General features: G+C 41.4%; 1 protein-coding gene across 4 annotated transcripts in view; it reads left to right on the top strand.

Annotated features, from left to right (window-relative positions):
• Positions 1 to 15535, top strand: part of LMCD1 (LIM and cysteine-rich domains 1) — a 78860-nt gene that overhangs the window by 941 nt on the left and 62384 nt on the right. The window lies entirely within an intron of this gene.

Genomic DNA, 15535 nt, shown 5'->3' with positions numbered 1-15535 from the left:
TAGTTGGTGATGTTGGCAGTGGCAGCAGTTCCAGTATAAGGGAACTGATTTCTGTCCCCAGGGTCTGCACGTTTCCCTTTCAAGAAGGGCTGGCCCGGAGCCCAGAAGGTCACGGGTAAACTCCTTCACAGGAGACTACGGCTGTGCCTATAGCTCCAATATCATTTGTTGCTTACCTGAATGCAGCTGGGAGAGGGCACAGGCTGGAGACTTAGAGAACATGTGAATGGGAAGGGAACAGAGAGACTACCTAGGCTTTACAGATGGGGGAACTGAGGCCTGGAGTCACAGAGAGTTGGTTCTAGCAGGCAGCTGACTGTAAGGAAAGCCCTAGGTATCCAGACTCAGTTCCTGCCACTTTTTAACTGCACAGTATTCACCAAGTCACTTTTCTGAGCCTCAGTTTCCTTGTCTCTGATGTGGGGATGACAGACCTAACCTCCCTCAGGGCAGTGGTAGCAGGGATATTGACACTGTGAGTTAATTTCCCAAAGCAGTAGTTGTTAAACTCTGATTTCACAGGATTTAGTCTTGCAGGGCAAAGTCTTCCTTAAACATTTGCCATTAACCTGCAGGATAGAATGAGAGGGGGAAGAAAAAAGACTGTGAGAATCAAACTAAAGACACAAACAGCCACTTAGAGGCACAGCATTCACCATCTAATTTATAGCTGTGATCTTTTATAGACAATTTGCCCAGACCCTATCACAGAGTCCAGTGGATCCTTCTAAATGGTATACCAAGTCACATTGAATCTGGGCATTTCTCTGGAATGTATCATGCCTCATTGCGTTTGCCAAGCTATTTGCAGAATCAAGTCATTTCCCTTTCTACAGAAATTACCATACTACTTTAGACTCTTAGAAGATACCTATTAATCTCTACCTAGTAGTGAGTTATGCATGCAATGCTCTTATTTCTCTATACATTTTTCTGGACTCCTTGAGGACGAACCTGTCTTGTTCATCCCTGTTCGAACATAGCACACCATGCCACACAGCAGGACTCAAAAACGTATGAGTGAGCCACGAGAATGTCTGTCCAGCTAAGACCACACTGTTTGCATAGGCTTCATTTTATGCATTATTTTTTAACTTGTACCATTGATATTTGTGTGTCTGAACTGCCTCCCCAAGTTCAGACACAGAATAGTTCCGGGCTAAAGGTGGCAGAGTTCCATCGTCCTCTGGAAAGTGAAATGATTCTGAGTATTTTTAACATAAGCTGGTTTATGGTTACTGTATGAGGTGAGATGAGGTATATGGAGACTCCCCCTCCTCACTGCAGTCCTGGGTTGCCACTTGGAGGAAGCCTTGTTTTTATTTTCCTTTGCATAGGAGAGTGTGATTATCCTGATTAGAGGTGGAACATGTTCTCCTTCTTGTCACCCCCTAGTGCCAACTTCCTTGGCCTGCAAAGGGTTTGTTTTCCATTTAGATCCAATTACAGGCTTAGAGAAAGAATGTGGTGGGTAGAGATGAAAGGGCAGATATTTTTTTACCTCTTGGGACTGCGACAATCAGGAGGAAGACCACCATTTTGTAGGTTAACCAATGCCTTCAACTCAAAATGTGGAGGGGAGGGAAGAGAACCGACAAGCTCCTCTTGCTGAACTGAATGTCACAGAAGTGATTAAGTACTACGTGATATCAGCAACATGCTGAAAAGTTTTTACTGCATATTTATTTTTTAAATCTGTAACAGTGGGGGGGAGGTTTATAACATTTGGCTTCAGGATGCATAATCACACTTAGACATTTTGAAACAATTTCATAGACTCTTAGAGCTACAAGGGGCCTATTTACAAAATGAGAAATGGCATACAGGCTCTTTCCATTGCCCTACCCCCAAGGGGGTTGGGGCAGGAATCCCCACCAACTGGATAGTCATAAAAAGATCTTCAGCAGAGAACACAAAATCTAAAAACTGGAGTAGACTTAAAGATCATCTCACCAACCCCAGGCAGGCTAGGGAAAGAGACTCACTAGGGGCCACATACATACATCATGGCAGACCTTACAAGTTCCCCAACTTCTCTCTTTCTTTCTAAGTAAAATGCTACCACTGGCTGCTCTTGAACCGTCTTTTTTTTTTCTGTTAGGATAGAGAAGGTTTCCTAGCCCAGACAGTTCCCTGAAAATGGTGAAATCGCCAACATGTCTTAATAACAAAGGGCCTTGAAGGCCAAATGCCATTTTTCTGGGTGAAATCAATCTCAACTATGGATTTGTTCTTGTTGATTAAGGATGCAAATTATTAGTGCAGGCTTTGGCTTCAGATCTGGGTTAAGTCCCAGCTCCACCACTTACTAGCTGTGTGCTCTTGGGCAAGCTAATTAACTCTGAGTCTGTATCCTCACCTCATTTGAAAGTTGAAGAAACAGTAACAACATCTACCTGCCAAGGTGGCTGTGATAATTAAGTGAGATGATGTACATAAAAGGCTCAGCATATGAGCACTCAAAGTTAGCCATGGCAGTCCTTGGTGGTGGCAGTACATTTCAGTGGGTGCATGGATGCTGAAAGGAGTCTTTTGGCAAATGAAGGACACTTTTATTTATAACTGTCCCCATCTGAAGAGCACCCAGCTTGCACTTAGCTGAACCTAAGCCATTGCTCAGCTTTGACAAGCTAAGACAATGACCAAATGCTGTTGCCTTCATTCTCACCCAATGGATGCAAAATCTGCCTTCATTCTCACCCAATGGATGCAAAATCTGCTTACGTGGAATAGTCTTCCCTTCCGAATGTGGATTGCCAGTTATTGAGCGTTTCACTTTGGAGTTATATAATGTTGGGCCTGGAAGGGGAATTGGAGCTCCTTACTTTTTAGATAAGGAAACTGAGGCCCAGAGGAATCAAGCTCCTTGTCAGAAGTTGCAAAGAAAATGTACTGAAGCCTATTAGGTTCTGCAAGAATACAGACCCCTTGACTCTCAAGGAGCCATCTGTAGGAATTTAGAAGGGATTAGAAGAAAGAGAGCTAGGAGCCTGTTCATAGTTGACTGTGCAGTCACCAGTGGGCTGGCTCCACAGGGAGCCAATTAGAAATTCTCACCCCTCAACAAAATGCCCACGGGGCGTTAAATGATGGTAATTCTAAGTGCATTGCCAGGTCCACCTGGATGTCTCTCTCCGTGCTTCTCTACGTCACATCCCTCTTGGCTTTCCTGTCCTTCAGGCTAGGCCTTCCCTCTGTACTCAACCCTTCCTGCTTTCACCTCCACTTCCTGCAGTGTGCAAAACTACTGGCACATCACCCGGGTGAGCTGATCCAATGTAAACACGGCTCCTTGAGAATTGTCGTTGGCTCCCTCAATCTTAAAAACATATTAAACTGTCACTTAAAGACCTTAATAGCCAAGACATTGGAGACATGCCCATAGGTGTATAAGCAACTTGGCCCAAAACAGAGCCTTATTTTTTAAAAACAGAAATAAATTATCCAAGTCCCTTTTAAAGGCTCTCTAAAAACAGATGCTGAAACCATTACTTTGTAAATTGCAGATTTTTGTCCTAACCTGCAGGTGTGTCTGACTATGTGGAGTTGGGGGCTGACAGTTGACTTTCACCAATGTATCCACCACTGTGGTAGTGGGAGGCAGGGAGGAGCTTCATCAGATTATCTTCAGGCTTTAATCTAAGCCATCTCAGCTCCAAGGCTAGGAATTTGCTCAGAGCTTACCAACACTCCTACGAGTTGGAAAGTGGAAAAATGACTTTGGCATTCCCCTCTGAGGATGCTTGGTTTGATCCTTTCTTCATGCAACTGACCAAAGGTGACACGGATGAAAAAAGAATAGGCTGAAATCAGCAAAGGCTGGGGACCAGGAAGGAGGGGCTGCACACAGGCTTTTGTGTGTGTCTTTCCTTCCGCCCTTACGCAGGCCACTTCCCAAGAGGAAAAGGTAAAGAGTAGAGAAGTAAGGGAATAGTTCCTCTCACAATCCTCTAGAGCCGAGAGGGCTCCAGGAGAAGTATTCCTAAAGTCAAATCGTCCTTTCTTTTCAACTTCACATTCAAAATAGCTTGTGTGTCTCATAAAGTGGAGATTTGCCATGATAAGTAACAGACCTTGAGAGCTCTTATCTCCCGACCATTCATCCAACACCATTTAAATCTTTATTTTAAGAACAGATTTCTGGCAGGGGCGTGAGTCATTATAATAACTGCAGGCATTTACTCACTGGGTGACTTTGGACAGGTCACCTTTCCTAGGAAGTGGCAGAATTTGGGTAACAACCAGGGTTCTTTCTGCCTCCAGCCCACTGACCTTTCCTTTACACCAGACCATCTCCCAAATAACAAATGATTATGAAAAAATAGGCTTAAAACTTCGTTCCACTGAAAGCGGAATTGTGAAGCAGCTTTTCAGGACATCCAAAATGAAGAGCCAGCTGTTGCTCTTGAAGAACCTTCGTTTAGAAATATCCTCACATCCCCTACCATTTGATAACAGGAAGAGGATTTGCCCAGCTGCTACTATCTCACCAGGTGCAGGGCCACCAGCTACTTTTGCAGGACTCCTTCAAGATCACAACATTTCCTTAACTCCACATGGAACAATTGGTGTGTCCCAAACCATTCTTGAATGTTTACACATAGCAATAGCGTAGATCTGCAAAAGCTCTAGAAAATGCTCTCTATAAAACTTTTATGGAAAGAGTTACATATGAAGTGAGTCTCCTATGTCCACCAAGGCTCCTTTAGTGGCTGAAACACAAATTTAGTATCTAATCCTGTATATTTGATGCAGAAATTGTGTTTTCACAAAAACAGAAGTGACAAATCAATTACAGTGCTTTGTGAAACTCCCAGATCAACTCCTTGTCTCATATCTGCTCTTTTGTATGAGAAGCAAACCCTTTTACTTTTTTTTTCTCAGAAAAGAGAAAGGAATCTGTTCTTGCTTTTATTACCTATTTGGATTCTTGCCTCCTAAGAGACTTATTCTCTGTTAGGACAGGCCAGTTTGGGGCTAGGCAAAAGAGAGGAAGGAAAGACGTCTCTAAGGGTCCAGAGATGATTGACATTTTCTTGTGTGTTAGCTCTTTAGCTTCAAGGACTACCATGCAAAGATATTTGTGTCCTTTTTTACACATGAGTAAGACTAAGAGTTTAAAATGACTTGCCTAAGGTCACGTGATGACAGATTAAGAACTCAAACTCAGGCCTCTCTGACTCTAAAACTTTAGTTCTTTTTACTCTACAAGAAACAGAAGGCATTCATAGAAAGCAGAAATCTGGTGTGGAGGGACTATGATTATTACTGTGACTTTCGTACACAGATCAATTTCTTCCAGCCCACTGAACTCATTGATAGTCTGGTTCAGAATCTTCCCAGCATTTGCAAAATGTTGCCAGGCATCTGCATCTCTTTGATAGCTCTTGGTCACCACCAGGAGTATACTGTTACCCACACCAAATCAGAGCCATTTCCTAGGTATAGAATAAAGACTTTCTTGATTTCTCCTGGTTTTCCAGAAGGCTAATGGACATCTCCCAGCAAAAGACTAGTAGAGAGACCTTTTAAAGAATAATACATATTATCCTAATACTCTAAAATAATCCTAGAGACCTTGTCCCAGAGCTTTCAGGAAACTCTGGCCTGGAGATAAGGTTGGCCTTGACATGCACATTTCTACATGTCTGGTCAGCCTGACCCATGGCCTACCCAATAATATGTAAATCATGACCGAGCCAAACATGGCCTGGGCCCCCACCAGGAGACATGCTTTAAAAGGAAGTGTAATTGCTAAGGGAGAATAAACAAAGGCTCCATTTGGCAAGTAACTCTGTTGAAGGACAAAGGAGTGCCAGTGTCCAACTCAAGGCGGCTGTTTCAAATCCACATGCTTTGTGTATAGGTTTTGTCTCCTCCTCCTGTTTAAAAAATATTGAGTCCTTTGTAAAATTTATCTTTGGAGACAAATGCTAATGAGACATTGTCTAAAAGAGCTGAGCAGAATCTTGTTATCTGCTCATTCAACCCCTTCATGTCACAAATGGGACAGGGGGAGAAACGGCATATCTGAAATTTACAAAGAAAAAAATGGCATATCTGAAATTTACATAAGAAATGGCATACCTGAAATTTACAAACTTACATTTACTTGAGTGGTGCGACAACCAAGATACATTGACTCTCAGCGTCTTTTATGAATGAAGGAGAAAAGAGTGTCTGCTGTATTCTGTCACTTCCACATCCAGAGTGTCCCAGTTTTGTGTCAACCTCATACCCTGAAACTCAGAAGTTCAGGTGGACATTTTGACTGTGAACTTAGCTTTGGCCACAAGGTCCAAAAGCCACTTCGAGGAGCCATTAAACACACAGCATTTGCAAGCACAAAGATCTAGGTGTGACCTGCAGTTCTTCAATTTGCCAGGTCTGCAAACTTTGCCAAGTTACTGATCCTTTCTGGACCTCTGGTTCTTCATTTGAGAAAGATAGCTAACCATAGTTCTACATTAAACAATAGTTTAATGAGGTAAAGTGCATAAAGTGCCTGGATACATAATATACCCTTGATAAACATTTTCTCTTGCTCTTATGGGTATCCCCTCTCATCAGCAAGATGCAAAAATCCCATAGGTTATTAAGTATTGGAATGTGGAAGACCAAATTCAGTTTACCTACATCACATGGGGCTTGTAAGCTCTCAGACTGCAGGACCATCTCTTTGTAGTTAAACTTGGACCTAGCCATAAATATGCTCAGGCCACATCACATTGCAAAATCATGAGAATAGCCACAATTCATCTTGGGTGTTTCCACAGCAGCCCTCCCCTGTTCCATTACCCCATTACCGGTCTTTCCTTCCAATGTCTTGCTTATAAGATAGGGCAACAGTCACTCATTTCTTTATATAACAAATATTTATTTAGCATCTGTTATGTGCCGGCCACTGTGCTAAGTGCTGAATACATGACAATGAATAGAAAAGCTTTGATCCCTGCCAAGTAAACTTGAGTCTGGTGGAATTTATTTTTCATAAGGCAGGAGACAGGTCAAATAATGTCAGTGTTCTGTGAGTCTTTGTGTTCCTTGACCTCTCCCCTCCGCAACACACCCACATACCTCTCCTTCCTTTTCCAACCTCCCTTTCCACCCTCAGATTTTCCAGGACACAAACCTTCAGAGCCACATCTCAACTCTGATCATCCCTACAGTGTAACAGTAGAAAGAGTGTGGTAGTTCTCCCAGTTGTCACATTTTAAACAGGGCCTTTGGGAAGAAACCACCAGAGGCACTGAGTGAAAAGGAGTCTGAGGCAAGGGGGACTATTGGCAGCTCTCAGATCCCACCAGCAGCCAGTGGTCTCTCAGCCTTCCTACAGCGATGTGGTGGTAGGCCAGTTGTCTTTGCTCAGCATATGTTTGCTCAGCATATGTTTTCAGAGGCAGCTGAACATTTAGATTGTATTTTGCATAGTATTGATGTCAAGGACACCAAAGGGCAGGAGCATAGGGAAAGGGCTCTTGGCTGGCTAATGACCTCATAAGAAACCTGCCCTTAGAAGAGAGCATCTATTTGGGCTATATGACTCAGTGGCGTTTCTAGGTACTGATTCATGAGGCTGACCGTCCAGGTGACTGACCTGGGCAATCTGCTGGCTGAAAGAGGTGGAAGGAAAGTAGATCCCAGCTCTGCCCTCATCCTGGAGGAGAGCCACCCCTCCTACCACAGCACGCGGGTGCTCCCCACCCCAGCCCTGGGTCAGTGGCCAGCCAGTCTCCTTGTTAAGAGGATCTGACTCTAATGTGGGGAGAGGTCAGCATCTGGGGGCTTCTTATTTTAGAGGAAGTATAAGAGAGAGATGTTTTGAAATCTTATTAGTGGATAGAAGGGAGGCTTTTAACCTAGGATCTATAGATAGAATTGAGGGTGTCAGGGAACTTAAATTAGGAAAAGTATTGCATTTTTTATCCCTAACCTGTAACTGAAATTTAGCATTTCTTACTGCTATGAATAATGATAAATACCCTAGAAGTTTAGCAGCCCCTATGCCTTTCATACCAATGGAAAGCAGGTATTTTTATATCACATTACAGCTGAGATAGATCCTCATCCTACCATTTATACTAATCCCTGCTCTGAAATAACCATAATTATACCCACTGCTAGATCATATTCATTAACTTAGTAAAGGCACATCTGTTACTAAGTCACAAATTTGTTTTTATATATTGATACTATCTCAGTAATGTTGATTTTCTTTGCATTTTTATCTTATGCATTTAAGACATTGTCCTAAGAGATATTCTCATGTCAGATAAACAAAGAACCTAAAAATATAAAGACTCTTTCCACATCAAGCTAAGGCATTAGCAGCATTGCACCCCACACACACACACACACACACACACACACACACAAATATACACATATAAGCATAAACATGTAAGCACACACATACAGCTATAGTGGATTGAGGTCTGAGGCTCTTGGAGTAAACAAACTCAATTCAAATTCCAACTCTGCCACTCATTTCCTATTACCTCGAACAAGGCATGTTAGTTCTGAGCCTCAGTTTCTTCATCAATAAAAGGGGCCTAAAAGTTATTGTACTCATAACAATCATCTAAGCTCTTGGCACAGTACTTGACATATAAGGAATATGTGTTAAACACAAGGCATCCTCACCATTAAGAGAGCTAATGAAGGTGAAATGGTAAAGAGAATAAAAACATTACTTTGTTGAAGCTTTTTAAACTAACCTTTGATTTGGCTAACTCTAAGAATTTATTTTGTCCAAACACGTATTACACAAATATTATATGCCAGGGACTGAACTGGGAAACGGAGAAATAAAAGGAGAGGAATTTTAAAATCTGATGGTCTCAGAAAAGGAACAGCCTAATCAAATCATCAAAGAATCATGGCAGTGCCTGAAGACCTTGATCGGGGTACATGTGTGGGACTGAGAGAGATCAGAAGAGGAAATATTTAATCTTACCTGGGGAGGTCAAGAAAGGCTTCCCAAAGAGGGGACATTTGAGCTGAGCGTTGAAAGACGAGGATGAATGAGCTGTTAGGATCAGGCCACAGTCCAGTTTTATACCTTCCAAATCTGACACCCATATTTTCCATTCTATTCAATTTCCAACTTGGGGAATATCACCCATCTTGGACTGTGGAGAAATACATTCCACTGTATTCATCCAGCCACAAATGCACATCTTTTATCTTCTCATCTGAGAACCTGTTCCTCTTCCTCTCAAGCAAAACCCATTGGGGTGACAGGATAGCAAGGCCTGTCAGGCTGCACGTAGAAAACTTCTCATGGTAGTGACTTGAGGCTCTCCCAAGCCCTGCAATGGCGATCCAGAAAACTCCTCCTGGTTGAGTTTGAATTTTTGCAGGAAGATACAGGTTTGTGTTTTGACAGCAGGAAAAAAAGGTAACCAAATATATGCAATATATATGGAAAGAAAGGAACACACACGTGTGTGCACACACATATACGTCTGTGAGATCCAGCACATGGCACATGTGAGCAGAACATGAAAACACCATTCAGAGGACCATAGCATGTGTGTGCACTCTGAGCTTCACTCTGAAGCCATTTAATAACAAGAGGAAAAGAAATCGCAAGTAGGACTTTTTGATGAACTGTGAGGAAGCAAAACAGCATTCTGAAATATGGGAACTTGGTTAACAAGATCTGGAATCTTGCATCAAAACAATTTCTTTCACACAGTTTTTACTTCGATTTCTGACTTGGTCTGAAAATGTCAGTTCCTTCTTGCCATATTTTAGAGCAGGTGATGCATTGAAATGAAACATACATGGCTTGGGTATCTCAGTGCCGCTAAGATGATTGTCCTTGATTTTTGTCAGTTGTACATGGTACATTAAACAGAGAAAAATAAAATCCCAGATGATTCCTTGGCAATTATCTGAAAAATAACATTATGGTGATCATCCCTGCATTTGCAAGGACATGAAGAAAGGGCAAGATTTGGTGGAAAAGCTTTGTTTCCTCTAATCTGTCCTCCTACAGAGCCAACAGACCTCAGTAGCCCATGGGGAAGATACAACCTTGTAATGAGATTCCCAGCTAATTAAAATGGCTGTCATCACCCACCTTGCACATTTCCATGAGCCCAGCCCAGAATTGGACCATCACAAGGGAAATCGTCCTATATTTATTTGAATAATGTTTGTACTGTATATTTCAGCAATTAAAATTAACTTTTAAGAAGTAAGAAGAGGCTTAGGGATTCTCTAGGTCAACTGCCTTATTTAACAGATGAGGAAACAGACCCAGCAAGGCCAGATGACTTGCTTGAGGTCACAGAGCTAGTTAGTGGGAGAGGTAGGATTAGAATTCAAGGTACTATAGCCTTTCAAGTTCAGAAAGACTTTTAAAAACTGTGTTGTGTAGAACCACTTCCACATAAACATCAGATGAGCTGGGCAGCCAGTTGCTGTCAGAATACCACTGTGGAACACTCACACCTCCTGAAGATGTCTAATTTTTTAAACTTCTCTAATTATTGGAAAGCTCTTTGTTATTTTGAGCTAAAATTTCTCTCTATGTAACTTCTCCTTACTGGTTTTCTTTATTTCCTTGGCAGATTCAAGGAGGTAATGGCCATTTTTTTCTGAAGTCCCAGTCCCAGTTAACCTACTAAGTCCTACATATTGGTCAGGATGAAGGTCAGAGCATCTGTATTTTGGGTTTCTTCCTACCTTCAGGGAGACCTGGTGTCAGTTCTTAGCTGAGTGAGATGGCCAGCAGACATCCCCCAAGGTTTGTCTGGGGATCCGTCTTGTTACTTGTGCCAGCTCCTCCACCTGGCTAGGATAGTTCCCTCCCCTGGCCTCACTCAGGTAGGGAAGCCCTTCTGTGCCACCAGCTATCCTGTTTCTTGCAAGAGGATTTTTAATGTGAGAAATCATGGCAAGAAAGAGGTGCTAGGCAGCATTAAAGCACCAAGAGAACTCCAAACCCATGTCATAAACACTCAAGAAAGCACTGTTCTACATGCATACATGCATAGCACCTGACTTTCAAAGAAAAAAGGAAGAGAGGGATGTATACAAAATCAAAGAAGGCTAAGGAGGCAAAGAGGAAATGCTTGATAAATAGAGGTAATATCCAAAACTTTTAAAAAATAGTTTGTAAAGTTGTCATCACTTATTACTCTGTGGAATGCTAGAACAGTACGAGGGTAATCAAATTTTGCATGCTTGTATCTTTTCCTCTGGAGGCAGTACTCAATAAATAACTATGAAGGCTGGCCATCAAAATGAACTTGCTTTCATGAAAAGATACCACTAAGAAAGTGAAAGGCAATCCACAGAAATAAAATATTTGCAGTATTTATATATACTGATCCCCAGACAAACCCTGGGGCATGTCTGCTGCCATCTCACTCCACTAAGAGCTGACACCAGGTCTCCCTGAAAGTGGGAAGAAACCCAAGAAATAGACACTCTGACCTTCATTTTGAATATTTATTTGTGTGTGTGTATATATATTTGTGTATATAGATAGATGATAGATAGATGATAGATAGATAGATAGATAGATAGATAGATAGATAGATAGATCGATCTGGGTTGTACTCAGAATATATAAATAACTTCTACAAATCAATTTAAAAATCCAATTTTTAAAAAACAGGTGAAGACTTGAATAAGCATGTCACAAAAGAAGATGTCTGAATAGCTAAAAGTATAGGAAAACATGTTCAACATCATTATTCATTATAGAAAAACAAATGCACAATGAGACAGTGTCACATACCCAGCAGAATGGTAAAATTAAATACTAACAGGACAGAGTGCTGGAGAGGATGTGGAGCAACTGGAACTCACAGACGTTGCCAGGGAGAATATAAAATTATACAACCACCGTGGAAAGCTGTCTGGTAGTATCTAAAAAGTTAAATATATATCCACTTTGTATTCCAACAGTTACACTTCTAGGTATATGTCCAAAAGAAAGGATCACAGATGTTCACAAAAAATCTTGGGCAAGAATATTTGGAGCCATGTTATTCATTACAGACCCAACTTGGAAATATTTCAAATCTCCATCAACAGGAGAATGGATAAACCAATCGTTTTATATTTATAAAACAGAATATCTAACATATGTAACAATATGGGTAATTTTAAACCTGTTAGACAGAAAAATAAACCAGACACAAAGGAATACACACCATGTAATTTCATTTTTACGATGTTCAGAAACAAGCAAAACTAATCAACAGTGATAGAAATCAGAATAATGACCACCTTTATAAGAAGAGGTGTTTATTGAGTAGAAAGGGACCTGAAGGAACTCTGTGGGCCACTGAAAATATTCTACATGTTTATCTAGATGATGGTCACATGGGATATACATATAAAGTAATCGAGCAAATACTGGAGATTGGTGCATTTTTACTGCATGTAAGTTTTCCTTTGGAGTACTATTAGATAATAATAGAGACAGTATTTGATAAACAGTTGGAAAGTGATATGTATCCAGGCAGCAGACCAATGTGAGGGCAAAGCATGAAGAGTGAGTTCCTGCAGCCCCCTGGAGGTGTCACGTTAAGGGAGAACTTTGTCTCTAGGAGCTGCCACCGGAACCCTTTCAAATCTTGCCATTGAACTTAGCCTGGCATCCAGGTTTCTATGCGATGGGTCCCTTTTCAGCCACATCTTCCACTACAACATTCTGCTGCCCCAGGCAGACCTGTCACTCATTCCCTGAACATACTTTTTCTTCCTTGTGGGCATGCTGAGAGAGTTTCCTCCTCCATGGTCCCAAATCCCACCCCTTCCTCAGTGCCTTCCTCCATAAAACCATCAGTTCTGACTAAGTTCGCTGTTCTGTGAACTCCTAGTGTGGACTTACTCTCCCGCTGCACGCACGTTTAATTTTCTGAATGGCCCTGAAGCATCTGCAGTGACTGTCTTGCCTGCCTAACTTTGGCACCGTCATATCCTGTTTATGCTGAAATTCTCCATGTTATGCTCCTTGAGAACAGAGACATTCCCTCTTCCCCTTTGGGTGTACCCTGGAACGGTGGCACATGTTAAGGGCTCAGTGATATTAATGGATAGAAAAGGGAGTGGGATGGAATTGGGAAATAGGAGACAGAAGGAAAGACATCACAAGAGATAAGAGCAGCTTTGTTCTCCTTTCTGACAGGGACAAGGAATTCTGAGAGGTTAGAAAGAAGGAAAGAGACACTAAGAGCAGAGGATACAAAAACTAAACAGCTGTGGAATAGAGGAGGGCAGGCCATTAACCTATTCAATCTCCCCTCAGTGTGGTCCCTTCCCATTCTGCACCAAGATCAGAACTGGCAAAGTAGGAGTGGGCGGGGGGAATGGGTAGGAGACTGCCTGGTAGTGTTTAGGAGGAATCTTAAGATGGAAAGGAAATGAAAATGAGAGAAACTGGGGAAGGCAGTGTACCAAACCAGACCCTGAATTTTTGTATGCTTTCAAGTTTTATTCTCCTTCTTTAAGCTTGTCTACAGAAAGATGGGCATTAGGATGGTGAACAAGCCAGGCCTTGATTCATTTCCCCTTTTCAAACAACTAACTTGAACCTTCATCTGAACCTCGAGGCTCTCTCTTTCTGGATGGACTTCTCTTGAGAACAAACTCCAATTATTTCCATGGTCTGGGGAAGCGGTTGGCCTGGATCACGGAACAACAGCAGCTGCATCTCAGGAGGCTTGGCCCTCCTGAGAGACAAGAGCTGGAGGGACGACTGAAAACTGGCTGAAATTTAGTGCAAACCTCTTATAACTCAGACAGCTATCTACTTTAAGTTTGTAGTCCTTGATGAATATTTATACCAAACTAGGGCCAGTGGAAAAGTTCCATCTGCGTGGATTTTAAGAGTTTTGCCTTTCCTCAGCCACGTTGACCAAACTCAGGAAAGTGGCGGAATCATTGCCAAGTACATGCTCTTTGAAGTGCAAGAAATTCTGAGAAGGCCTTGAATTCATCATATTTCTTCTTATCCTGAAGACTTAGAGTTGGCACTCCTTTTTAAAAAAAAAAAAATGCTTAATATCAACACCTCTCAGTGCTTTATAATTTTAGCCAAGCCCTTGACACCATGCTGACCACAGCACTCTTGAAGGAGTGGATAGGTCTATTCGAAGTTTTGCAGGGAGAAATTGCTTTGTTGGTTGATATTTTTAAAATATGAATGATCCACTTAATCACTGCAATTCTCCTCTTTAGTTTACTAGTAAGAAAAATGACCCCAAGTTTTATCCTTAGTGTTGTTAGTCGTCCTCTACTCCTCGGAACCAAAACACCAGAAATTTCAACCATGTCGTACCTGTGATGTGTGAAGATAAAACAGAGGCTTTACTCTAGCATGAGGCATAGTAACTGCTCTTACCAAGTACAGGCCAGGTGCCAGGCATTGTGCTACATCATTTTTTCTGAATTTTACAATCATCCCATTTTGCAGATGAGTAAACTAAGATCCAGAGGGATTAAGTTCCATGGTTACGTACTTAGTCATGGTGAATGTGAATGAAATGTGGGCAGTTCAACCCACAGCTCTTCCTTTTCCTTCTGTACAGCTGGAGGATCCCTTATATGAAAATCTGGAATACTCTAAAATCTGAAACTTCCTGAGTGCTGACATGAAGCCTTGAGTGGAAAATTCCACACCTGACCTCATGTACCTCACGTACGCACACTTTGTTTTATGCACCAAAATTATTTAAAATATTGTATAAAATTACCCCCCAGGCTGTGTGTATAATGTGTATATGAAACATAACAATTTCAGGTTAAGGCTTGGATCTTGTCCCCAGAATATCCTATTATATATATGCAAATATTCCAAAATCTGAAAAATATCCAAAATCTGAAATACTTCTGGTCCTCAGCATTTTGGATAAGGGATGCTCAACCTGTACTATTTCTAATCTATATCTAACATGTTTGCAGTGTTCCAGAAGTATGGGTCATGGACTTGTTGGTCCAAAGATGAATTTAGTTGACACACAGACATGCACTGACAACATTGAACCATGTTAGTCAGCATCTTTCTCTCATTTCAGTTCTTTCATTCTTCTGATTATGTCAAGGAGGAAGTCTCCATCTGATGCTAAAACGTCTTTATCATCCCAAACACTTGCTGAACTTCACTTTAAACAATTGGCAATTAGTTCCCAGGCTCAGAACTTGTAAAAGGCAATCATACCTAGCTAGAATTTAATGATTCATATTTATTGCATTTGTCGTGGTTACCATCTAATTTTTATACTCTTTAGAGATAATGTTTTTCAAGAAAAATGTTTTTAAACGTGTGTGTAAAGAAAAGTCAACAATCACACAGATGGTGTATGGAGAACAAAATTCATGAAGGAGGAACATGAGGTTTTATAAACATCTAATGTTTAATTATCCCTGGTTTTCAAAGCATCTTACATGCTTTAAAATATTTGATTTCTACAACCACCTCTTGAAGCTCATAGGGATTATGATCAATTTTAAAGATGAAAAAAAGAAAAGGTTCAGAGAGCGGAAACTACTTGCCAGGGTTCACACAGGT

Source organism: Mandrillus leucophaeus, unplaced genomic scaffold (assembly GCF_000951045.1).
Source record: "Mandrillus leucophaeus isolate KB7577 unplaced genomic scaffold, Mleu.le_1.0 Scaffold637, whole genome shotgun sequence".
NCBI classification, from domain to species: domain Eukaryota; kingdom Metazoa; phylum Chordata; class Mammalia; order Primates; family Cercopithecidae; genus Mandrillus; species Mandrillus leucophaeus.
Note: the sequence above shows the minus strand (reverse complement) of the source record. Positions and strands in the feature narration are given on the sequence as shown.